This window comes from Rhinoderma darwinii, assembly GCF_050947455.1.
Source record: "Rhinoderma darwinii isolate aRhiDar2 chromosome 5 unlocalized genomic scaffold, aRhiDar2.hap1 SUPER_5_unloc_34, whole genome shotgun sequence".
NCBI classification, from domain to species: Eukaryota; Metazoa; Chordata; class Amphibia; order Anura; family Rhinodermatidae; genus Rhinoderma; species Rhinoderma darwinii.
This window is the reverse complement of record NW_027461792.1, coordinates 416,840-442,677: the sequence shown is the minus strand read 5'-3', so window position 1 is coordinate 442,677 and position 25,838 is coordinate 416,840. Positions and strand designations below refer to the sequence as shown.

The 25,838-nt window shown below is 41.9% G+C and overlaps 1 long non-coding RNA gene, 4 other non-coding genes and 1 pseudogene across 5 annotated transcripts; 5 read left to right on the top strand and 1 right to left on the bottom strand.

Annotated features, from left to right (window-relative positions):
• Positions 1–2,530: 2,530 nt before the first annotated feature.
• LOC142690388 (uncharacterized) lies at positions 2,531–3,637 on the bottom strand. Its single transcript, XR_012859166.1, has 4 exons — positions 3,551–3,637; positions 3,045–3,126; positions 2,865–2,947; positions 2,531–2,635 (listed from the first exon to the last, which is right to left on the bottom strand). It is a non-coding gene; the product is annotated as an uncharacterized LOC142690388 (long non-coding RNA).
• Positions 3,638–4,085: 448 nt separating this feature from the next.
• On the top strand, positions 4,086–4,276 carry LOC142690562 (U2 spliceosomal RNA). Its single transcript, XR_012859317.1, has one exon. It is a non-coding gene; the product is annotated as a U2 spliceosomal RNA (small nuclear RNA).
• A 6,625-nt stretch (positions 4,277–10,901) lies between these two features.
• On the top strand, positions 10,902–11,096 carry LOC142690615 (U2 spliceosomal RNA). Its single transcript, XR_012859346.1, has one exon. It is a non-coding gene; the product is annotated as a U2 spliceosomal RNA (small nuclear RNA).
• Positions 11,097–12,376: 1,280 nt separating this feature from the next.
• LOC142690662 (U2 spliceosomal RNA) lies at positions 12,377–12,487 on the top strand (annotated as a pseudogene).
• A 1,344-nt stretch (positions 12,488–13,831) lies between these two features.
• On the top strand, positions 13,832–14,022 carry LOC142690573 (U2 spliceosomal RNA). The gene has a single exon (XR_012859324.1). It is a non-coding gene; the product is annotated as a U2 spliceosomal RNA (small nuclear RNA).
• A 6,447-nt stretch (positions 14,023–20,469) lies between these two features.
• Positions 20,470–20,661, top strand: LOC142690571 (U2 spliceosomal RNA). The gene has a single exon (XR_012859322.1). It is a non-coding gene; the product is annotated as a U2 spliceosomal RNA (small nuclear RNA).
• Positions 20,662–25,838: the final 5,177 nt, after the last annotated feature.

Here is a 25,838-nt window from a genome sequence, read left to right as displayed (position 1 = left end):
GGGAAACTTGGCCACAATAGAGACGAGTGTCAGGAGGAGATCACATGTAATCTGTGTGGTGGGAAGAGACACACGTTCAAAGATTGCCCAGATAGGGTAAAGACTTGGGCGCAGGTTGCAGCGTCAGCTCAACAACAACCTGGACTGACTATTCTATCCAAGGAGCCTGCTGCTGGGCCATCTGTTGCTGGCCTCATACGGAAGGTGGCCCCAGTATCAGAGGGAAAAAAGAACCTATCCATTATCCTGAGTCCTTCCGTAATGGTGGCAGGCCCTGTAGCAGTTACAGAGTCCGATGTCCCATCCGTGGCCGAGGGTCTGCCATCTAACGGTTCTCGTGTGACTGATGTCCGCTCTCCCGGTCTTCCTGATGGCCAAGAGGATGACTGGGGTGTAGTGATGGAGCTGGAGGAGAAAAGAAAAAGGAAAAAGTTTGAGTCGGCGGAGTCTAGTAGTGTCAAGTTGAAAAAGACTATGAAGGCAAAATTAAAAGACGTACAGCCAGTGCTGCCAATGGAGACACCGCAGCCAGTATCGGCAATTGAAATGTCTCAACCTATCCAGCCCACCATGGATATCCAGGAGTTCGCAACTCCAAGCCTGGGGGATATACTTCCTGAACTTTCTGATTCTGATGGGTCATCATGAAGTCTGAATGATGTCCTGTCTGAAGTTGCTCTCGCTGAATGTGAGGAGTGTGAGGAGCTCTGCCAGAAGGGCTGCCTTTTTTTCGTTTTTGAGCACATTGAACTTTGATATTGTTTTTCTGCAAGAATGTGATATAGATCACAGTATGGACTATAAAGAGCTGAGAGACAGTTGGCCTCACGGACAATCGGTTTGGTCAGGCGAAAATTCAAATAAGTCAACAGGAGTAGGTGTTTTATTGAAAGGGCAGAATTGCCGAATTATTTCCTTTGTTGAACTTATCCCCGGGAGGGCGCTTTTAGTTATTGTTGACTATAATGGGAGTGAAGTGAAACTCCTCAATGTGTATGCCTCACCTGATACTAATGAAAGGTCAGAATTGATTGAAGATATCCAGCCATTTATTGCCGGCTCAACATCGCTTGTAGTAGCAGGTGATCTCAATTGTGCACTCGAAAGTGAAGATCGAACTGGAGGTGCTGCAAGAAGAGTAGATAAAACCGTGCAACAGTGGAAAAATTTCATTTGCGATTTTGAATTGTCTGATGTATGGAGGAGTCTGAAGAGGTCTGAACCAGGTTATACCTGGGAGAACATTACAGTCAAGTCCAGACTGGATTATGTACTCACATCCAAAAATATGAAGCCAGTGGATATTAAGATTGAAGACAATATCTTCTCTGACCATAAAATGCTCAGTGCAACTATTCATATCCCTGCAAATGAAAGAGGAAGAGGAGTATGGAGATTAAATACCAGCTTTCTGGAAGACAAAGTGATGCAGGAGGAATTCATTGTAGCCTATAAAAAATGGGCAACTGCTAAAGGAAAATTTCCATCAATCCTAGAATGGTGGGACAATACTAAAGAGAAGATCAAGAACTTCTTCTTAGATTATGGGATTAAAAGAGCCCGAGAGAAGAAAAGGTGGTACAAGAGACTCAACACAAAATTACAAACTTACCTGAGTTTGAAGAACGCTGGTGTTGATGTCGCTGACCTGGTGGGAAAAATTAAAAAAGAAATTAAAGAGGTCATCCATCAAAAAGGACAAGAAGTGATCTTTAATACTAAAGTGCAACAGTTGGAAAATAACGAGAAATGTTCACGCTTCTTTTTCAAGAAAAGTATGGAACAGAAAAATATCATGACCAATATCGCTGGTCAAACCAGCAAAGAAGGTATGCTTCAAGAGGCCAAGAAATTCTATCAGACTCTCTTTGACAAAAAGAAGATAGATATGTCTTTTGTCTCACACGCCCTAGAAGCGCTAGAACTTAAGCTTGGCCAAGCTGAGAAAGAAGACTTATGCAAGGAACTTACCTTGGGAGAACTCCTGAGTGTAATCAAGAGTTTCGCAAGAGGGAAGGCTCCAGGATCAGATGGTCTATCAGTGGAGTTCTTTTCAACATTCTGGAACACTCTGAAGGAAGACCTGCTGGAGATCTTCAAAGCAGCAATGAAGAGCGAGCTGTTACCTGAGTCATGGAGGAGAGGAATAGTTACTTTGCTGTTCAAGAAAGGAGACAAGAGCAGCCTTGAAAATTGGAGGCCAATAACCCTCCTCAATGTCGATTACAAGGTGTTATCCAAAATCTTGGTCAATAGAATTAAGAAACACATCGACAAGGTCATCCACCAAGACCAAGTTTGTGGGGTACCGGGTAGAAGTATCGCAGATAACCTAAATACCATCAGGGACTGCATCTGGTACTCCAAAGACAGAAAGCAAGATTTGGCCGTGTTGTCACTGGACTTTCAGAAGGCCTATGACCGAGTCTCGCACGAGTTTCTGTGGCTTGTGCTGAAGAAAATGAATTTTCCTGAGACAGTGATCAAACAAGTCGCATTACTGTACAAAGAATCCTATAGCCAAGTTACCATTAATGGCTTCTTGTCTGGAAAAGTGGATCTGATGTCTGGGGTAAAACAAGGATGCCCCCTGTCGCCCATCCTCTTCATCTGTGTCCTCGAACCCCTGCTCACGCTGTTGAGGAAAGAGAAGATCATTAGAGGGGTGCCGATTCCAGGAGGAGGTGGGCAGTCAGTGAAAGTAAGTGCCTATATGGACGATGTCAATATTCTATGCTCCAATAAACAATCTGTGAGGAGGGCGCTACTGCTAACAGACTTCTTCTGTCAAGCATCAGGATTCAGATTGAATAAGAATAAGTGTGACTGCTTCACACTGAAGGAATGGAGGGATTTCGACTTACCTGAGGTCAATACCCAGTGCGACAGAATCAAAATTCTTGGTGTCATATTCACGCCCCAGAATGATGGAAAAGAAAGCTGGGAGCTGATAAGTGAAAAGGTGAAGAAGAAGATTGAGTTTTGGAAACTCAGACAGCTAACAATTGAAGGGAAGAACTTGGTCATCAAAGCACTAGTACTACCTCTGCTGTTGTACTTGAGCCAGGTTTTTCTACCAAGCGAAAATCGTCTTAAGGAACTCCAAAGGATATGTTTCCATTTCATCTGGAATTCAAAAATGGAGAAAGTTAGACGAGAGATAATGTACAAGCAGAAGAAGAATGGAGGAAAGGAGATTATCTTCTTTAAACGCTTTCTATATCTGCAGTATTTCTCCTTGTGTTTCAAGAACATCAAGACGAATAAAACCTGGGCCTATTTTCTAAGGTATGCTGCTGGACACGTGTTCAGAAAGAGAAAGTGGATAGAGCTGCCCCTTACAAAGCCTACCCTGCTGCTGCCACCTGTGCAGTATGTATGTTTGGAAAGAACCATCCGTGTCTACCAACTGGAAGGTATGGAACAGGAACATCTTAAGAATGCCAGAAAGCTGAGAATGTTGCTGGACAGTCACCAAGAGACAACAAATGTGAGTAACTTCACAACATCAAAGTCTATGGAGCTATGGAGAAACACCAACGCTCCTTACCTATCCAATGTTCTTAAAGACTTGTCTTGGATGATTCTACACGAAAGTCTCCCTACCAGGGCATTTCAGTATAGAAGAGGGCTCGTCTCCACTCCAAGATGCCCAAGAGCTGGGTGTCCTGGAGAAGAAAGCGTCATGCACTTAATGTGGAACTGTGCCTATGCTCAGAAGGTATGGAAAACTGTTGGCATTCTACTGAAATTTACCTGTGAATTAAGGTTCCTGAACCATGAAGTGGTGCTGTATGGAGACTTCAAGCATCCTGTGGGAGAGAAGAAGAGAGTGTTGTGGATTATCTTGAACTGTTTAAAAAATGCCCTATGGAAGGTGCGCAACATCTTACTGTTCAGAAGAGACACCATTTCCGAGAAAGATTGTATAAAGCTGGCCCTAAGTGAAATTTACGTCTTCTATTTGTTGGACAGGAAGAGAGTGGGTCCAAAAGCCTCAAGCTGGTGGAATTTAAGAAGTTGGAACGTCCTGTTGGAAGATGTTTGAACTGAAGCTTTTTTCTGTTTCGCAGATTTTATAAGAAATAGCTGAATAAGAACTAAAAAAATTAAAATGTAAAAATCTGTTCTTATCAGTTTAATATCTGATACGTCCCCTATCTGGGGACCATATATTAAATGGATTTTTAGAACAGGGAGATGGAAATAGAGCTTGCTCTGTCCACTCCACGCATTGACCTGGTATTGCAGTATTTCCAGGACCGGTGCACCCTTCCCTTATGTGTTGACTAAAATCAGATTCCAAAAGTGCTATTTGTGTTTGCTATTGTTTTTGTCTTTCTGATGGGATCTCCCCTTTTAATCCCATTATTTCAACACCTGTTGGACAATGCATTTGTACAGTCATGTGTGATAATGAGCTCATTTATTAAATGCAATTAATGAATACATTGCCACCTCTTGTTGTGTGTGTGTGTGTGTGTGTGTCTTCTGTGTTTCTGTGTTTCCGGCATTTCACATTGGAACAGCTCATTCACCTTCCTTGTCTTCTCTCCGCCCTCCCTCCTAGGTAAGTTAAAGAGCTGCACCTGAGCCAGCCACTGATTGATGCAGCACCACAGTCAAATAGTGGAGTGGAGTGGAGTAGGGGAACAGCAAACAGCCATTAAAGCAGCCAGCCGCCTACCCGCCACAATGGACCTACCTGTGTACACTAGATGGATGTGATGGAATGTACTGTCGTCCCTACATTTCAAGAAGAAGTAAGAATTGCAGTTGCAACAAACCCTTGCTTGCCTACAAAGAGAGCAGCAATTTGGATTTGTTACTTTGTTACCTGGAAGAATAACAAACTGTGCAAGGATGGAGGTTGTAGGAGCAAGGAGAAGTTGTCTGTAAAGTTGGTGGATGCTTATTTTCCATTTTGCAGTCCCTTGTCTCCCTCTTGTGGCCTCCTGGAGGCAAATAAATGTGCAAAAAAAAGACAGCCTGGCGGCCGGCTGTTGCAGTGTTGCCCTCTCAGGCAACACTGAGTGACTGACTGAGCCTCACCGTCTTATATAAAGTTCAGACGGAACTTTGCACGTGTCATAGTGGAGCCCTCAGGATTCCAGAGCCAGCTTTCTGACATCATAATGGGGCCTCAGAGATAGATAAAAGCCTGGGCCCAGGCAGTGTTGGTCAGTGCTGCTCAGCAGGCAGCACTGGACTGGATTAAAGCTGATACAAGGTGTGAAGGAACAAGGGGTGGCTGTGGGCATGCACTTGCTGCCGCTGCCAGTGTTTATCTGCATGGCAGGAGGGCATTTGGGCGTTGCCAGGAAGGCGTTTTTATGTAGATTCCTCCTCTTTCAGCACTGCATTGTGGTGCAAGCAAAAGAAGCAAATCCTGTGTAGCTTCCTCTCCGGCCTTTATTCACCTCCCTCCCGCTTAGTAGCTGTAAATGTGTGTGAGCCTGCAGGGCCCCATGGAATTGCCTAGGAGTAGGCTGAATCGCTGCAAGGGGTGAACAGCAGTATGGGACAGGCTCGGTCAACGGCCGGCCCATTCGGGTTATCGCTTCTCGGCCTTTTGGCTAAGACCAAGTGTATTTATACAGGAGGTTTTTAGTCAGAAGGTGCTCAGGTACCCTCTCTCTCGGCCTCGGGGGATCGTCCAGGTTCGCCTGGACTTCACCCCCGTGCTGCTATTTGGGAGAGAGGCTTAGTCCTGAGCAACGAGTTGCGATCCCCCCCCCAGCCCTTTGGTACGTCTCAGGACCCCATAGGGCGCAGCATTTTGCTGTGCGGTTCGGCCTGGCCACGGAAATGGCAGGCGAGCCAGATGCGGTGCCGGTGTATGCCCGGCTAAAGAACTCTGCCCGATTTATCGTGGCAGAGGGTGGAGGCGGTCCACGTGGCGTGAAATTTTTGGTCAACACGATCTTGGAAGAACTACTGGCGGTCCACAAAAACGAGATTTTGGCTATCCAGGACTACCCGAAACGAGGAATATTTGATGTAACCTTTATGGGAGAAGGAATCCTCCGTGATGCCATGGACCGAGCTGAGAGGAGAAAAGGTGAACTCGTGGTAGCGGGAGTCCAGGTAATAGAACATGCCTTTGAAATTACCAAACTCGTTGTGATTAAAATGTACTCCCCATATGTGAAGGATATGGAAGTGGCAGCATTTCTAGCTGCCTACTTCAGGAACGTCAAACTATTGGGGAGAGTTATGAACGAGTGTGGAGTGTGGACCGTCAAGTGGAAGTTTTTAGTGACTTTGATAAAGGACCCCTCCACCCAAGAAACGAGATTACCACCGGCTCGTTTTAAAATTGGAAATGTGAATGGCGACCTCTATTTTTCAGGGATGCCAAACTTCTGCAGGGCCTGCGGTACCTATGGACATACCAGTTTTAACTGCGATGTCACCTGTAGAAACTGTGGAAGCAAAGAGCACAATATAAGAGAATGCTCACAAGAGAAAAAATGTAATTTTTGCCAAAAAACTGGTCATCTGTACTATTCTTGTCCCCATAGGTACCGAGGCGAAGAATATGAGCAACCCGAGGCGCCCCCACGTGCTCCACCAGCGGACCAGTCCCACCCCCGGGGAGAGGAGCATGCCGGGGCCGCGAAGGAGCAGCGAGGCACCTGGGCTTCAGTGGTGCGGAATAATGGAGCCAAAGCGGGTGCCTCGCAGCCAGCAACCTCTGAGGAAAGGATGGAGCCCAGCGCCAAAGATAAAAGGCAAGCTAAGAGGAAGGCGGAAAAGGAGCAGGCCACCAATGATACTGTGGCATCCCAGAGGGCTGGTTGTCCAGTGGGTGCCGGGCCTGCTCCTGTACCTGGGTCTCAGGAGTCTGACTCCGAGCAGGAGAACTGGGTAGCGGTGGGTCCCCGAAAAAAGGGAAAACAGGAGCGTGCTGGCAGGAGGGAATCAGGGGAGGAGCAGATGGACACATCCGTGAAGAAAAGTGGGGCTCCTCCTAGGACCACCTCCTCGCCTGACCTGGTGAGGAGGGTGGGCACTGTTCCCTCCCAGATACCGGACACCCCGCCGTGTGCGCAACCTCCCCCTCTAAGACGGCGTCAACAGAGCCTGGGGGGAGAGGCGGGGCCCTTGGGGGACCCACCCGAAATGGACCTACGTGGTCACCCAGTTGAGACCCAGGTGACGCTAAGCGAGAGTGGGCTCCCCTTGTACGAGATAAGAGTTGCTGGCACGGCTCTCAGTGAAGGTAGTTCCTCTCCCTTTTCGTCCCTCTTTGCAGGCGATTCGGACGAGGGTGGGGATATGAGCGCAAACGAGAATTCTGGTAATGCTGGTGGAGGAAATGTCTGATTTTAAGTTCCACGAATATTTATTATTTTAAAATCAAGACGTTATTTTAATCTCCACAATGTCTGAAGTAAAGGGAATCTCCCTCAACGTGAGGGGCGCCAAGTCCAAAGTTAGAAGGGTTGCTCTCTTCAGCTTTTTAGCTGGCCTGGCAGCCTCTGTTTTTTTCCTGCAGGAGTGCGGCATTCCCCATATGATGAAGTACCATAAATACCAAGAGGATTGGAAGTATGGTCCATCAGTCTGGTCTGGATCTAACGAGTCCAGATCAGCAGGGGTCGCCATTCTTTTTAAGGGAAATGTTTTAATCGATTTTATCCAAGAGATTCTTCCAGGACGTATTTTATTGGTTAAGGCTTTTATTGACGGTGTGAAATGGCAGTTCTTAAATTTTTATGGCTCACCTGACAAAAATAAAAGAGAAGAAATGTTAGCGATTTTACCTCTTTTTATTAACACGACTGAGCCTTTTATCCTCGCAGGTGATTTTAATTGTATCCTGAGAGGGGAACGCCGGCTTACCAGTGCTACAAGCAGGAACTATGATAAGACCTCTGGACTGCTCAAAGATATGGTGGGTGATTTTAAGTTAAAAGACGTTTATAAAGAATGTAACAGGAGCAGTCCAGAGGAAGCCGGCGTTACCTGGAGCAACGCCACCTGTAGCTCCAGGATAGATTTTATATTTTGTAATGAGAATCTACTGCCTTTTAAATGTGAAGTTTTAACCAATGTGTTTTCTGATCACAAGCTTTTATCATTTTATGTAAAGCGTGATTTTAATAACGTTATTAGTAAAAAGTCCTGGAAGTTAAATGTTTCCCTTTTAGATGATCCACAGGTTTTTACAGATTTTATTGAATTTTACAAAGAGAGTAGGCGGGTGAGAGACACACGGGCTCCCATCACTGAATGGTGGGAGAAAATGAAAAGAAAAATAAAAGAATTTTTTATTAAAAAAAGTGTGGCAAAAGCCAGAGAGAAGCAAGCTTTTTTTAAAATCCTCAACACCCGCCTACAGACCCTGTACAAGATGAGAGAGCATGAGATAGATGTAAAAGACGACATCACCAACTTAAAAAAAGAGATAGCTCAGTGCCTGGAGCAGAAAGGCAAAGAAATTATTTTTCGTTCTAGGATACAACACGTGGAAGAGAACGAGACCTGCTCCAGGTACTTTTTTAAGAAAATGAACAATAAAAAAGCTATTCTTAAAAATATTGATGGGGTGTCGGATGTACAGGGTCTTTTAAGTAAAGTTCATGAGTTTTATACTGACCTTTTTAATGTGAAAACTGTGGATCGTGATTTTATGCGTGACTCGCTGAAGGAGATTACCACTGTTTTAGACCCTGTCTCCCAGAATTTTTTATTGCAGGAACTGTCGGAGCAGGAGATTTTAGAGACAGTGAAGAGTTTTAAAGCAGGTAAAGTTCCTGGCCCGGACGGTATACCCAGCGAGTTTTATGTCAAATTTTATGATATTTTAAAAGATGATCTCTTAAACCTTTTTACCGAAGTCTTTCATTCCAAGATGCTGCCTAAGTCCTGGCGGAAGGGTGAGGTCTCCTTGCTATACAAAAAAGGTGACATCGCAGTTTTAGAGAATTGGAGACCAATAACCCTTCTGAATAGTGACTACAAAATAATGGCAAAACTATGCGCAAACCGTTTAAAAGCCATAGTACCCCACATCATACACTCTAACCAGGTGTGTGGGGTGCCAGGCCGCAGCATCTGGGATAATATTAATTTAATAAAAGATGCGATTGAAGACACAAAATCTAGAAACGGAAAATTAGCCATTTTATCCATAGATTTTCAAAAAGCTTTCGACCGAGTATCGCACTTTTATCTTTTTAAGGTTTTAGAGCGGATGGGTATACCTGAAGGTTTTTTACTATCTATTAAAGCCTTTTATAAAGATTGCACAAGCAAAATTTTAGTAAATGGTTTTAAGACACAGGACGTTCTTTTAAACTCTGGGGTGAAGCAGGGGTGTCCCTTGTCCCCACTGCTTTTCATATGTGCACTAGAGCCTCTGCTATGCGCAATACGCCGTGATAAACAAATACGTGGAGTCCCCCTGCCAGGGGGAGGCGGCATAGAGGCTAAAGCAGTGGGGTACATGGATGATGTGGCGATACTTTGTAGGGACACCCTCTCGCTTCAGAAAGCCCTAAAACAAATTGAGTTTTATTGCTGTGCTTCCGGTTTTAGAATAAATTTCAGCAAAAGTAATATTTTAAGAATAGGAAGCATGGTTTTTAGAGACGTACCCGTTCCTGTGTCAGATACTATTAAAGTTTTAGGTATCTCCTTCAGTGAGCACGACAATGGTTTTATAAGTTGGGACATGGTGGCGCAGAAGGTAAACAATAAAATTTGTATGTGGAATATGAGGAAACTCACCATGGAGGGAAAAATTTTAATCATAAAAATGGTCATTTTACCCCTTCTTTTATATACAAGCATGGTGTTCCCTCCCCCAACAGTTTTATTACGAAAAATAACAAAAGCATGTTTTACCTTCTTTTGGAGTTCCAGGATGGAGAAATTGAAACGAGAAACGGTAATAAAGTCCAAACCAAAGGGTGGCAAAGATTTTCCTGATTTTAATAGGTTTCTTTTAATTAAGTTCTTTAGTTTCTGTTTTAATTCCCTTTTTAAAGAGCACTATTGGTCTTACTTTTTACGTTTTAATACTGGGTTTTTTATGCGGAGGTTTGGTTGGTTTAACATAATTTTATCCTCACCATACGCTTTTAAATTACCAGCAAACTACGTAATTTTAGAAAAAATAGTGGCTCTCTTCAATTTAAAAGGGAAGACCGTGAATGAACTTAAGAATAGCAAAAAACTAATAAAAGACCTGAGAGAGAGCGAGACGGTCAGCAATGTAGAGAATTTTAATACGCAACGATGTGCTTTTATTTTCAAAATGATTAATGTGTTTTATCTTTTTAATGCACAGATGGACCTGGCCTGGAGCTGCGTTCATCAATGTCTTCCATGCCGGGCATTCCAGTACAGAAGAGGATTCGCGAGGTCTGCCGTCTGCCCGAGGGAAGGCTGCCAGGCCGAGGAAACTATAAGACATATTTTTTGGACATGTGACTTTGCAAAACAATTTTGGAAAAAAATATTCCCTCTTTTGGTGAAGATGGCAGACCTAAAGGACTTAAACTATGAAGATATTTTATATGGACTTTTTGGATGCCCAACCGCGAGTCAGAAGATAATTGCATGGAAGACGATGAACTGCGCCAAAGAAGCTCTATGGAAGGCCAGGAACATCCTCCTTTTTAAGCACGACGTTTTATCGGTTGATGATGTTTTAGGTCTTTGTTTTAGTGAGATGTATATTTATTTTTTATTAGACAAAAAAAGGAATGCCACCCTTCTAAATAAATGGTTTGTGACTGACTGGAACTCCAAATAAAGATTTGCCCCATGTCCCTCTACATAAATTTTATGAAAATTTGATTTTACTATTGTTACAATGTAAAAATTATTTGTATGTATCTGTGTAACTAAAATGTGTTTTATTGTAAAATTGAAATTTTTATAAATAAATCATTGACACCCCCGCAAGGGGGTAGCCAACTGAAAAAAAATCTGTTCTTATCAGTTTAATATCTGATACGTCCCCTATCTGGGGACCATATATTAAATGGATTTTTAGAACAGGGAGATGGAAATAGAGCTTGCTCTGTCCACTCCACGCATTGACCTGGTATTGCAGTATTTCCAGGACCGGTGCACCCTTCCCTTATGTGTTGACTAAAATCAGATTCCAAAAGTGCTATTTGTGTTTGCTATTGTTTTTGTCTTTCTGATGGGATCTCCCCTTTTAATCCCATTATTTCAACACCTGTTGGACAATGCATTTGTACAGTCATGTGTGATAATGAGCTCATTTATTAAATGCAATTAATGAATACATTGCCACCTCTTGTTGTGTGTGTGTGTGTGTGTGTGTCTTCTGTGTTTCTGTGTTTCCGGCATTTCACATTGGAACAGCTCATTCACCTTCCTTGTCTTCTCTCCGCCCTCCCTCCTAGGTAAGTTAAAGAGCTGCACCTGAGCCAGCCACTGATTGATGCAGCACCACAGTCAAATAGTGGAGTGGAGTGGAGTAGGGGAACAGCAAACAGCCATTAAAGCAGCCAGCCGCCTACCCGCCACAATGGACCTACCTGTGTACACTAGATGGATGTGATGGAATGTACTGTCGTCCCTACATTTCAAGAAGAAGTAAGAATTGCAGTTGCAACAAACCCTTGCTTGCCTACAAAGAGAGCAGCAATTTGGATTTGTTACTTTGTTACCTGGAAGAATAACAAACTGTGCAAGGATGGAGGTTGTAGGAGCAAGGAGAAGTTGTCTGTAAAGTTGGTGGATGCTTATTTTCCATTTTGCAGTCCCTTGTCTCCCTCTTGTGGCCTCCTGGAGGCAAATAAATGTGCAAAAAAAAGACAGCCTGGCGGCCGGCTGTTGCAGTGTTGCCCTCTCAGGCAACACTGAGTGACTGACTGAGCCTCACCGTCTTATATAAAGTTCAGACGGAACTTTGCACGTGTCATAGTGGAGCCCTCAGGATTCCAGAGCCAGCTTTCTGACATCATAATGGGGCCTCAGAGATAGATAAAAGCCTGGGCCCAGGCAGTGTTGGTCAGTGCTGCTCAGCAGGCAGCACTGGACTGGATTAAAGCTGATACAAGGTGTGAAGGAACAAGGGGTGGCTGTGGGCATGCACTTGCTGCCGCTGCCAGTGTTTATCTGCATGGCAGGAGGGCATTTGGGCGTTGCCAGGAAGGCGTTTTTATGTAGATTCCTCCTCTTTCAGCACTGCATTGTGGTGCAAGCAAAAGAAGCAAATCCTGTGTAGCTTCCTCTCCGGCCTTTATTCACCTCCCTCCCGCTTAGTAGCTGTAAATGTGTGTGAGCCTGCAGGGCCCCATGGAATTGCCTAGGAGTAGGCTGAATCGCTGCAAGGGGTGAACAGCAGTATGGGACAGGCTCGGTCAACGGCCGGCCCATTCGGGTTATCGCTTCTCGGCCTTTTGGCTAAGATCAAGTGTAGTACTTTAGGGTATTGCCTTGTTTCTTGGTCAGGAGGTGCCCTGGTACCCTTTTCCTTGGCCTGGGGGGATCGTTTCTCTTAGGAGAGACTTCACCCCTCTGCTGCTATTGGGGAGGAGGATTAGTCCAGGGCAACGGGGAGCGATCACCTGCCTGGTACTCCGGTACTGAAGGTATTTCTTTGGAGATTGCTGGAATTCTTTTGGAGCAGGATGGAGGAAATTCCCGAACATATGCGAACCAGGAATGCGGTCCGGTTTTTCGTGGAGGAATCTGAGAGGCAAAGGAAGGATTTGGAGTACATCACGAAGGTCCTTTTGTTGGATTTCTTTCAGCTGGAGAGATCGTGCATTTTGGCGGTGATGGACTATCCGAGGAGAGGGTGCTTTGACGTTACCTTCGCCACAGAAGAAATTTATGCTGTCTTTTTAGAACGCTTGAAGGAAGGTAAAAGGGACCCAAGACTTGTGGGTGTGAAGGTAACACCACATTTTGCGCCAAACAAAAAGTTGGTGGTCGTAAAAATGTTTTCGCCTTACGTGGATGAAGAGGACATTAAGTTATTTCTCAATAAGTTTTGTGAGGAGGTGGTGGGGAAGGGGAAAGTGTTTAACCCTTTTGGATTTTGGACTGGGAAGTGGAAATTTCTTTGTAAATTTGTGAGAATTGGTGAATCTAGAAACCTATTGTTTCCTCCAGCGCGGTTCAAGATTGGAAGTGCATGTGGAAATTTATTTTTTCCTGGAATGGATATGTTTTGTTTGAATTGTAAAGAGTATGGTCATGAGAGAGAAACCTGTGAGAGAGTAATGTGTACAAAATGTCTGCAAGAGGGACATAAGTATAATGAATGTCAGAAAGGGAAAGTATGTAATATGTGTGGAGAGGAGGGGCACATATTCAAATCATGCCCAAAGAAAAGCAAACGTGAGGTACAAGAGGAAAATAAGAAGATAGTCAAAAGAAAGGAAGCGGAAGTTAGTTTGGAAGAAGGCAAGCTTCAGAAATTGGAAGGAAGTGGGCAAAGTGATGAGAAAAAAAGGAAAAAAGCAGAGAGAAAGAAAAAAAGTGTCATTTCAGAAGAGGAAAGAGCAGAAAGAGACAGGTTACTGGAAGAAGTAGAGCAGTTACGTAGTAGAATTAATTTTGAAAAAATGCGGAGGAGGGTGCGGCTCTGTGTAAGAGAAAATTTACCAGGGTTTCTTGAAAGGTATGGTGTGCCAACGTGGTTAACGTGCATTGTAAACTGTGAATGGGATGGTAATGATTTGCAGGAACATCTAGTGGATATGTTAGGAACTATTGCTGTTAAAAAAGGAATGTTTTTTTGATTTCTTAAGAAAAAAAGGAAAGAGGAAAACAAAAATTAATTGTACGTTTTCAGTTTTCATTGTGATGATCTAAGTCTTTTTTATTTTGAATTTTATGATTTTTAAGACGTGATCTGAATGAAAAAAATCTGTTCTTATCAGTTTAATATCTGATACGTCCCCTATCTGGGGACCATATATTAAATGGATTTTTAGAACAGGGAGATGGAAATAGAGCTTGCTCTGTCCACTCCACGCATTGACCTGGTATTGCAGTATTTCCAGGACCGGTGCACCCTTCCCTTATGTGTTGACTAAAATCAGATTCCAAAAGTGCTATTTGTGTTTGCTATTGTTTTTGTCTTTCTGATGGGATCTCCCCTTTTAATCCCATTATTTCAACACCTGTTGGACAATGCATTTGTACAGTCATGTGTGATAATGAGCTCATTTATTAAATGCAATTAATGAATACATTGCCACCTCTTGTTGTGTGTGTGTGTGTGTGTGTGTCTTCTGTGTTTCTGTGTTTCCGGCATTTCACATTGGAACAGCTCATTCACCTTCCTTGTCTTCTCTCCGCCCTCCCTCCTAGGTAAGTTAAAGAGCTGCACCTGAGCCAGCCACTGATTGATGCAGCACCACAGTCAAATAGTGGAGTGGAGTGGAGTAGGGGAACAGCAAACAGCCATTAAAGCAGCCAGCCGCCTACCCGCCACAATGGACCTACCTGTGTACACTAGATGGATGTGATGGAATGTACTGTCGTCCCTACATTTCAAGAAGAAGTAAGAATTGCAGTTGCAACAAACCCTTGCTTGCCTACAAAGAGAGCAGCAATTTGGATTTGTTACTTTGTTACCTGGAAGAATAACAAACTGTGCAAGGATGGAGGTTGTAGGAGCAAGGAGAAGTTGTCTGTAAAGTTGGTGGATGCTTATTTTCCATTTTGCAGTCCCTTGTCTCCCTCTTGTGGCCTCCTGGAGGCAAATAAATGTGCAAAAAAAAGACAGCCTGGCGGCCGGCTGTTGCAGTGTTGCCCTCTCAGGCAACACTGAGTGACTGACTGAGCCTCACCGTCTTATATAAAGTTCAGACGGAACTTTGCACGTGTCATAGTGGAGCCCTCAGGATTCCAGAGCCAGCTTTCTGACATCATAATGGGGCCTCAGAGATAGATAAAAGCCTGGGCCCAGGCAGTGTTGGTCAGTGCTGCTCAGCAGGCAGCACTGGACTGGATTAAAGCTGATACAAGGTGTGAAGGAACAAGGGGTGGCTGTGGGCATGCACTTGCTGCCGCTGCCAGTGTTTATCTGCATGGCAGGAGGGCATTTGGGCGTTGCCAGGAAGGCGTTTTTATGTAGATTCCTCCTCTTTCAGCACTGCATTGTGGTGCAAGCAAAAGAAGCAAATCCTGTGTAGCTTCCTCTCCGGCCTTTATTCACCTCCCTCCCGCTTAGTAGCTGTAAATGTGTGTGAGCCTGCAGGGCCCCATGGAATTGCCTAGGAGTAGGCTGAATCGCTGCAAGGGGTGAACAGCAGTATGGGACAGGCTCGGTCAACGGCCGGCCCATTCGGGTTATCGCTTCTCGGCCTTCTGGCTGAGATCAAGTGTAGTGCTGTTTATTCGTATCAGTACTGCCTTGGTCTTGGTTGGGAGGTGCTCCGGTACCCTCTCTCTCGGCCTCGGGGGATTGTCCAGGTTCGCCTGGACTTCACCCCCGTGCTGCTATTTGGGAGAGAGGCTTAGTCCGGAGCAACGAGCGGCGATCCCCCTGGCCACAGTGACCCGTGTGTCTCTGTGGTGCGATACCCATTTAGTGAGTTATCATGGCGGCAGATGATACTCTCACGTTCGAGCCGAACTTCACTCGGCTAAAAAACTCGGTACGTTTTACGTACACGGAGGAGGCTCCAGCCAATCGTGGATTGAAACACCTGATCGAAGAGGTGCTTTTGGGAGTATTTGCGATCCGGCCATTGGAGATTTTGGCAATCCAGGACTATCCTAGGCGTGGGATCTATGATGTGACCTTGCGATATGACGGTATATACTTGGATTTTGCAAATCGCTTGAAAAAGGTAGGCAGAGATCCCAGGCTTAAAGGGGTCCAGATTGTGGAGCATTTTTCTTCAGATCGGAAACTCATGGTGATTAAAATGTATTCTCCTTATATAACTGAAGATGAGATAATATTTTTTTTAAAAAATTTTTGTACTTTGGTTATTCCTAAGGGGAAGGTTATGAATGAGTTTGATGTATGGACCTCTAAATGGAAATTTTTTGTTGAACTTAAAGACGACCCAAAAGCACCTGAGGAAAAATTGGTACCCCCAGCTCGTTTTAAATTGGGCAATATTAACGGTGATATTTTTTTTAATGGCATGGAGGAATTTTGTCGAATTTGCAAAAAATATGGGCATACAAAAAATGATTGCGAGAGTACTTGCACAAATTGTGGCAGCCAAAACCATACTGTTAAAAATTGTAACAAACCAAAAAAGTGTAGTCTGTGTCAAGACACCAGTCACTTTTACATAGCTTGTCCCCACAGACAGAAACCGCAGAAGAAACCACAAATTTCTACATACCGACCCCAACGAGAGAAACAACTGGAAAACCAGCCGGCCCCCGAAGAGGAAGCAAGAATGGAGACCCAAGAAGCAAGTCACACTTTGGACATTAATACTGGTAAGTCTGTTGCCTCTCTGGATAACGAAGGATTTCAGTCTCAAATTAGGATGAAGGACCGACAAAAGGAGAGGAAGCGAATAGAGAAGCAGGGGACGGGGATGCCTTTTTCTCGAAAGGAAGGTAGAAACCCGGAGGAAGCTGTTTCTCAAGAAAAACAAGAAGATCTAGGTGCGAAAAAACGGAAGACAGGTGAGCCTCAAAATCAGGACGTACTAAGGATGACAAACCGGTACTTAGCAATACAACCTGTAGGTGAACCTGGAGCAACCAGCACTGTCCCGGAAACCCCAGAAGAGATGGCCCAGATGTCTGTTGGACAGCCTGGCGCTTCCCATTCAGGAGGCCCTATGGAAGAGACGGACTACGGGTCAAAAACACCAGAGAGGGGAAAGACGGGTTTAACGATCATTCCAAATACTCTCCTTAGTCCTCTGTGTGAGGATTTTTCGGAGGAGGCAACAGACAGCGATTCCAGTTCTACAAGCTTCTTGCACTGCGTAACTTCTAGAGGTGACCTGGAAAACTCTGACAGCTCTCAGGGGTTGGCTAGGCTGGAAGAAGAAATAAAGGTTTTAAGGGGTTGAAAATTGTGTTTTATCCCACCTTTTATATCTCATCAATGGCAGTTTTAAAAGGACTCTCCCTAAATGTAAGGGGACTCAAGTCAAAAATACGCAGAACAGTCCTTTTTAATTATTTATCCCTGCTTTCTGCTTCAGTGTTCTTTTTGCAGGAGTGTGGCATCCCTCATCGGGCAGAATATCAAAAATACGAAACAGATTGGAAATATGGAACTTCGGTATGGTCTGGTTCTAACCTATCAAAATCTGCAGGAGTGGCAATCCTTTTTAAGGGTAATATTAACATTACTTTTAAACAAGAAATTTTACCAGGCAGGATTTTATTAGTAAAGGCTTTTATAAATGGTATTAAGTGGCAGTTTTTAAATTTTTATGGATCACCAGATAAAAAAGAAAGAGAAGAAATGCTGGGAATTTTACCTCTTTTTATAACCGATTCCTGTCCCTTGGTTTTAGCTGGGGATTTTAATTGTGTTTTAAGAGGTGAAAAAAGAATTACGCAGTCCTCCAGTAGAAACTACGATAAAACTTCTGGTCTTTTAAGTAACATTGTGAGTGATTTTAAACTTACAGATGTCTTCAAAAATTGTAATAAAAAAATGTCAGATCTAGATAGCACTACTTGGAGTAACATACGATGTAGCTCAAGAATTGATTTTATTTTTTCTTCTCAGCAAATTTTACCTGTCCACTGTGAACTTTTAACAAACATGTTCTCTGACCATAAAGGCCTTTTATTTGTTCTAAATTTTGACTCTGGTTTTAGAAGAGGCTCCAGTTCATGGAAGATGAATGTAGCACTTTTAAAGGATGAAAAAATAATTGCAGATTTTATTAGGTTTTATAATAGGTGTAAGCGAAAGAGAGACCCTACAGAATCCATGACGTTATGGTGGGATAAGATGAAGAAGAAGATCAAAAATTTTTTCATAAGGTATGGAATTCAAAGAGCAAAAGAAAAAAGAGCGGTCTATGAAAAATTAAATATTCAATTGCAAACTCTTTACAAAATAAGGTCTGTGGGGGTAGAAGTGACTGAGGAGATAATACAGGTTAAAAAAGAAGCCCAAATGTTTCTGGAAGATAAAGGAAAAGAGATAATTTTTAAAGCAAAAATACAACACATGGAAGAAAACGAGAAATGCTCCAGATACTTTTTTAAAAAAAGTATACAAAAGAAGATTCATATAGATAAAATGGAAGGAGAAACCGATATTGACAACATTTTAAAAAAAACTCATATTTATTATAAAAATCTTTTTAGCGAAAAAAATGTGGATACTAATTTTATGGAGAACGTTTTAAAAGAAGTTTCATGTGTTTTAGATTTTAATGCCCAATCTGCTTTATTACAGCCCATCACCGAGAAAGAGATGCTGGATACTATAAATAGTTTTAAGTTGGGCAAGGTTCCAGGAGCTGATGGGGTACCAATCGAATTTTACAGAACTTTTTATGAGGTTTTAAAGGATGATTTTTTATCTCTCCTTTTAGAAGTTTTTAGCTCAAAGATTTTACCAGAATCCTGGAAAATGGGTGATGTATCATTACTGCACAAAAAAGGTAATAAAGAAGAGATCAAGAACTGGAGGCCGATAACTTTATTAAATTGCGACTACAAGGTAATGGCCAAGATCTGTGCAAACAGACTCAAAACTGTGATTGAGAAACTTATTCACCCCAATCAAGTTTGTGGAATTCCAGGAAGAAGTATATGGGAAAATCTTAACCTCATAAAAGATCTGATAAATGATGCAAACAGCAGGAAAAGCAACTTGGCAATTTTAATGGTAGATTTTGAAAAAGCATTTGACAGGGTCTCACACCAGTTTTTATTCAATGTTTTAGGAAAGATGGGCGTACCAGAAAATTTTATAAATTCTTTAAAAGCATTTTATAGGGACTGTCAAAGTAGAATTTTAATTAATGGTTTTAAGTCCCAGGCTGTTCCCCTCAGGTCCGGTGTGAAACAAGGTTGTCCCCTATCACCTCTACTTTTTATCTGTGCCCTTGAACCCCTTTTATGCATGATTAGGAGAGATAATGACATTTGTGGGGTAGCTCTCCCGGGTAGCAAGGGTACTGAAGCCAAGGTTGTAAGTTATATGGATGATGTTGCAATAACCTGTAAGGATAATATATCATTAAAAAAGACCTTAAAACAAATCCATTATTTCTGCTGTGCATCAGGTTTTAAAGTAAATTTTAATAAATGTGAGATTTTAAAGATTGGTGCAATAGATATGCAAGACATTGAGATTCCAATTGTAGAGAAAGTGAAGATTTTAGGTATTTATTTTAATGAATACAATAATGTAACGGAGAACTGGGAGGGGATCATGCAAAAAGTAAACCAGAAGTTATGTATATGGAGAATGAGAGATCTGACTATGGAGGGCAAAGTGCTTATTATTAAAATGGTGATCCTGCCTTTGATTTTATACTTGAGCTTAGTCTTCCCCCCTCCCACCCGTATTTTATGCAAATTGCAAAAAGCATGTTTCACTTTCTTTTGGAATTCAAAAATGGAAAAATTAAAAAGAGAAATCGTTTTTAAACCCAAAGATAAAGGAGGAAAAGATTTTACTGATTTTAGAGTTTTCTTATACACTAAGTTCTTTTCATTATGTTTTAGGAATTTTTTTAAAGAAAACTATTGGTCATTCTTCTTGAGATATAATTTGGGAAATTTCATGAGGCGTTTTGGGTGGTTTCAAACTGATCTTAAACATCCCTACAGTTTTAACATGCCAGATATTTATGAGATTTTAGAGAAAATTGTTATCCTTTTTAATCTCACTAAGGTAAAAACTGATGTTTTAATGAATGGCAAAGTTTTAACAAAATTTATTTCAAAATCCACTGAGGTTTGTTTTATTGGGAATTTTAATGAGATACAATGTAAGAATATATGGAAAATGCTGAATTCTTTTTATCTTTTTAATTCCCAGAAAGACCTAGCCTGGAGCTGCGTCCACAGTTGCCTGCCATGCCGTTCCTTCCAACACAGAAGGCATTTGTCAGCTACAGCCAATTGCCCAAGAGAGGGATGCCACAACGAGGAAACTGTTTTTCATCTATTATGGACTTGCGATTTTGCGAAGGACGTTTGGAAGAAGATTTTACCGCTACTAAAAACAATCACGGCAATAAAGACTTTTAACTACTACGTCATATTATATGGACAAATAGACTGTGTTTCCTTTCCGGACAGATGGACGGCATGGAGGATCATTAACTGTGTGAAGGCAGCTCTTTGGAAGGCACGGAACATTTTACTTTTTAAAAAGGATATTTTATCAGTGGATAATGTAATTGGGATGATTTTAAGTGAAATGTTTTTATATCTTTTACTTGATAAACAAAAGGACGCTTCTGCATATGTAAAATGGCATTTTAATGATTGGAATTCTATATTGTAATGTAAATGTCTTGCACCTGTATGTAAAATCTTTTTTTGAAATTTGAATAAACGGTTTTGTATCCTTGTGGTACAGCCAAAACAAAAAAATCTGTTCTTATCAGTTTAATATCTGATACGTCCCCTATCTGGGGACCATATATTAAATGGATTTTTAGAACAGGGAGATGGAAATAGAGCTTGCTCTGTCCACTCCACGCATTGACCTGGTATTGCAGTATTTCCAGGACCGGTGCACCCTTCCCTTATGTGTTGACTAAAATCAGATTCCAAAAGTGCTATTTGTGTTTGCTATTGTTTTTGTCTTTCTGATGGGATCTCCCCTTTTAATCCCATTATTTCAACACCTGTTGGACAATGCATTTGTACAGTCATGTGTGATAATGAGCTCATTTATTAAATGCAATTAATGAATACATTGCCACCTCTTGTTGTGTGTGTGTGTGTGTGTGTGTCTTCTGTGTTTCTGTGTTTCCGGCATTTCACATTGGAACAGCTCATTCACCTTCCTTGTCTTCTCTCCGCCCTCCCTCCTAGGTAAGTTAAAGAGCTGCACCTGAGCCAGCCACTGATTGATGCAGCACCACAGTCAAATAGTGGAGTGGAGTGGAGTAGGGGAACAGCAAACAGCCATTAAAGCAGCCAGCCGCCTACCCGCCACAATGGACCTACCTGTGTACACTAGATGGATGTGATGGAATGTACTGTCGTCCCTACATTTCAAGAAGAAGTAAGAATTGCAGTTGCAACAAACCCTTGCTTGCCTACAAAGAGAGCAGCAATTTGGATTTGTTACTTTGTTACCTGGAAGAATAACAAACTGTGCAAGGATGGAGGTTGTAGGAGCAAGGAGAAGTTGTCTGTAAAGTTGGTGGATGCTTATTTTCCATTTTGCAGTCCCTTGTCTCCCTCTTGTGGCCTCCTGGAGGCAAATAAATGTGCAAAAAAAAGACAGCCTGGCGGCCGGCTGTTGCAGTGTTGCCCTCTCAGGCAACACTGAGTGACTGACTGAGCCTCACCGTCTTATATAAAGTTCAGACGGAACTTTGCACGTGTCATAGTGGAGCCCTCAGGATTCCAGAGCCAGCTTTCTGACATCATAATGGGGCCTCAGAGATAGATAAAAGCCTGGGCCCAGGCAGTGTTGGTCAGTGCTGCTCAGCAGGCAGCACTGGACTGGATTAAAGCTGATACAAGGTGTGAAGGAACAAGGGGTGGCTGTGGGCATGCACTTGCTGCCGCTGCCAGTGTTTATCTGCATGGCAGGAGGGCATTTGGGCGTTGCCAGGAAGGCGTTTTTATGTAGATTCCTCCTCTTTCAGCACTGCATTGTGGTGCAAGCAAAAGAAGCAAATCCTGTGTAGCTTCCTCTCCGGCCTTTATTCACCTCCCTCCCGCTTAGTAGCTGTAAATGTGTGTGAGCCTGCAGGGCCCCATGGAATTGCCTAGGAGTAGGCTGAATCGCTGCAAGGGGTGAACAGCAGTATGGGACAGGCTCGGTCAACGGCCGGCCCATTCGGGTTATCGCTTCTCGGCCTTTTGGCTTCGATCTGTAGTGGGTTGAAGTCAGAGGGCAAGGTGCACTGGTGGAAACCTACCTGCTCGGCCTTTTCGGTTTTCGGACCGAACTGCTGCTATTGAGGGGTGGCTGAAAGCTGGTGTGCCTTTTTCTTTGGAGGATCTGGAACCTATTCGTGGAGGGATTCTTTCGCTGGACGTGTGGATTTCGTGTTTTCCATTGGAATCAGGAGGCGATCGAGCTCTTTTCAAGGGCTTTTTTTCGTGCTGTGGAGGAAGAAAAAATTCGTTGGAATATGGCTTATGGAAGGAGAACACCAGGAGAATGGCGAGGATTTCAGGATAATCGGCCTGACTTCTTTGATGATAAGTATGGCTTAAAGGATACTATTCGGTTCTTCGTGTCCCCAGAAGTCCGACAAGAAAAAAATCTAAGGTACCTTTATGACAAAATACTAATACCGGTTATGGAATTGGAGAAGAAGAACTTCTTTTGTATACAAACCTTCTTCTCTAGGGGAATTTATGATGTGACTTTGGAAACAAATGCATTATGCGAAAAGGCATACACCCTTTATGAAGCTAATAAGGGGCGAGATGTTTTTAAGGGGATAAAAATTGCCCCATTGTTTCAATTTCAGGCAAAATTGTTAACCATACAAATGTATAGTCCATTTATAACGGACCAAGAGGTGGAATCATACCTCTGGAATTTTTGTGAAAAACTCTCCCTAAAGCAACATGGGATGACGGATTTCGGAGTGTGGAATGGAAAGCGAGTATATTATGCTACGTTTAAAAAAGATCCACAGGAAGAAGGAGGAGTCTGTAGGCCCCCGCCTGTGGTGTTTATAAATCGTAGTAGAGGATATTTATTTTTTTCAGGGATGCCTCCCTATTGCAGAAGTTGCAAGAAATACGGCCACAGTGATGATAACTGTAAACGCTGTATGGACTGCCCGATGAGTATTCATCAAGAGGCAGATTGTCCAAAACGTATGGAAGAAATACCTGAACCACAGCAAGTTGAAGAGGTAATGGAGGAGGTTCAGGAGGAGGTTCAGGAGGAGGTTCAGGAGGAGGTTCAGGAGGAGGAAAGAGAGTGTACGGAGAAAGAGAGGAAGGAGAAGGAGAGAAAGGAGAAGAGACGAGAGGGAAAAGAAAAGAGGCAAGAGAAAAAAGAAACTAGGAAGGAAAAAGAGGAAAAGAAAAAAGTAAAAGAAAAAGTGGAAAAAATACCTGCAGTAGTGGTAACCCAGGGATCTGAAGCTGGGGGATCTGGACAAACAGAAGGTATCACTGTAGTGAGGGAAACCCCTTCAGATAGTCCTGTGGAAGAGGAGGGCCTTACTGAAGAGGTAATGGAAACGACATTAGGTAATTTGAAAAGATCTTTAGATGATGAAGCAGAGGCGAAACGTGGAAATATTAGTGGTGAAAAAAGAAGAGTGATAGAAATTTTGGAAGTCGTGTCACCCTTAAGCTCTGTTAGTTCGGAGGCTTTGAGGATAAACGAGTATCCTTCTACCACTGATGAGGGCGGGGGAGATAGCCCTGGAATTGTCATTAAAAGATGATCAGTATAGCTTCCCTGAATGTTCAGGGGTTAAAAAATTCAAAAAAGAGAGTTGCTTTATATGACTTTTTTAATAATGAAGCTTATGATTTCATTTTTTTACAAGAATGTAATATAGAGAAAAGTATGTGTTATGAGTTCTATAAAAAATATTGGAAAGGAAAAGCCTTTTTTTCAGGAGGTAATGAGCAAAAGAGCGATGGAGTAGGTTTTTTATGTAGTAAGGAGTGGAAAGTGGAGAAAATTCAAGAGATTTATCCGGGGAGGATAATGATGATAGAAGTGAAGAAGACTAATAAAAAAATCAAATGTTTCTGTGTGTATGGATACACAGAGAAGAGTAAGAGAATCCAGCTCTTTGAAATTCTGCAGTTGTTCCTTACAGGTTCGGACCCTATTATAATTGGAGGAGACTTTAACTGCCATCTGGAAAATAAGAAAGATGGTTCAGTATCATGCCTAAAAGGAATTCTCTCATCAAGTAATTTAAAAGATATGTGGGAAATATGTGGCAAAAAGAAAGAAGATGAATTTACATGGAGTAGGAAAAACTCTAGGTCTAGAATAGACTATTTTTTTGTATCAGAGCATTTTAAAGGGTCATCTTTTAAAACTGATTTTAACTGTTTTTCCGATCATAGATTGATCAAATGTACGTTAGAATGTGAGAGAATGGAAAGTAAAAAATCTTCACATTGGAAATTGAATACAAAACTATTAGAAGATGAGAACGTAAAATCGGAATTTGGTTCATTCTATAAAAAGTTGCAGTGTAGGAAAAGCAGTTTTAAGGATGTTTTTGAATGGTGGGAGTTCGTAAAATCTCAGATCAAAACATTTTTCATTCGTATTAGTAAAAGAAAGGCGAGAGAGAGAGTGGAATTATATGAATCTCTAAATACGAAACTCCAGTGTTTTTATGTCTTGAAAAAGAGTGGTGTAATGATGGATGATGAGATTGAAGGCATTAAAAGCCAAATTAATAGAAGTTTGTATGAAAAAGGAAGGGAAATCATATTTAATTCGAGAGTAAAAATTTTGGAATGTGATGAAAAATGCTCAAAGTTCTTCTTTAAAAAAATCATCAATAAGAGAGATTATATTGACAAGTTGGAGGGAGAGGTGGTTTTGGAAGGTAAATTGAAAAAGGCACATGAGTTTTATGATAACTTATTTTCTGAAAAAAAGAGTGATGGCTCTTTAAGGGACCACTTTATCAGTCAACTAGATAAAAATTTTAATAAAGAAGAAATAGGTCTTTTATCTGAAGATTTTACTGAAAATGAAATTTATAATACAGTTAATAGCTTTTCAAATGGGAAAACACCTGGTTTGGATGGTTTACCGATAGAGTTCTATAGGGTCTTTTGGAAGTTGGTGGGTGTGGATTTTTGTGATATCATTTTTAGGGTGCTATCCTCTTTTAAAATGCCAATATCATGGTCTGAAGGGTTAATTGTTTTACTTTTTAAGAAAGGGGATAAAGAAATGATAAAGAATTGGAGGCCTATAACGTTACTAAACATGGATTATAAAATTTATGCAAAATTATTTGCTAATCGTTTGAAAAAAGTAATTTCATCGGTAATTGAGGAGGATCAGACATGTGCTGTGCCAGGGAGAAAAATTACAGATTCATTACTCTTGATTAGAGATGTATTATGGGATTTTAAAGATCGTGATCAGGATTTGGCATTGATCTCATTAGATTTCGAAAAAGCATATGATAGAATTTCCCATTTGTTTTTATTTCAGGTTTTAAAAAAGCTTGGTTGTCCTGATATGTTTATTAAGTGTATTAAGAGTTTATATTCTAGTTGTTTCAGTAAAATTTCAGTGAATGGCTTTTTATCGGAAAAGGTTAAAATGAATTGTGGAGTGAAGCAAGGGTGTCCTTTGTCGCCAATACTCTTTATTTGTGCCGTGGAACCACTTTTATGTGCAATAAGAAGGGATAAAGTTATTGATGGTGTTTTTATGCCAGGGAATAAAAATGAGCGAGTTAAAATTGTGGCATATATGGATGACATTACGGTTTTAGTTAGAAGTTTGAGAGGGTTTAATAGGGTATTACGAGTAGTTGAATGGTTTAATGGTGCATCTGGTTTTAAAATAAACTGGGAAAAATCAGGGGTTTTATTGATAGGGAATCTTAAGTTGGAAAGGGAATGTAAATTATTAAGTGTAGTAGATATGAAAATTCTAGGTATTCATTTCTCACAAAACTGTGGAAGTATAAAAAATTGGGAATCTCTCTTGGAAAGGGTTAAAAAGAAGGTGGATTTTTGGAAACTAAGATGCCTATCAATGGAAGGGAAAATCTTAG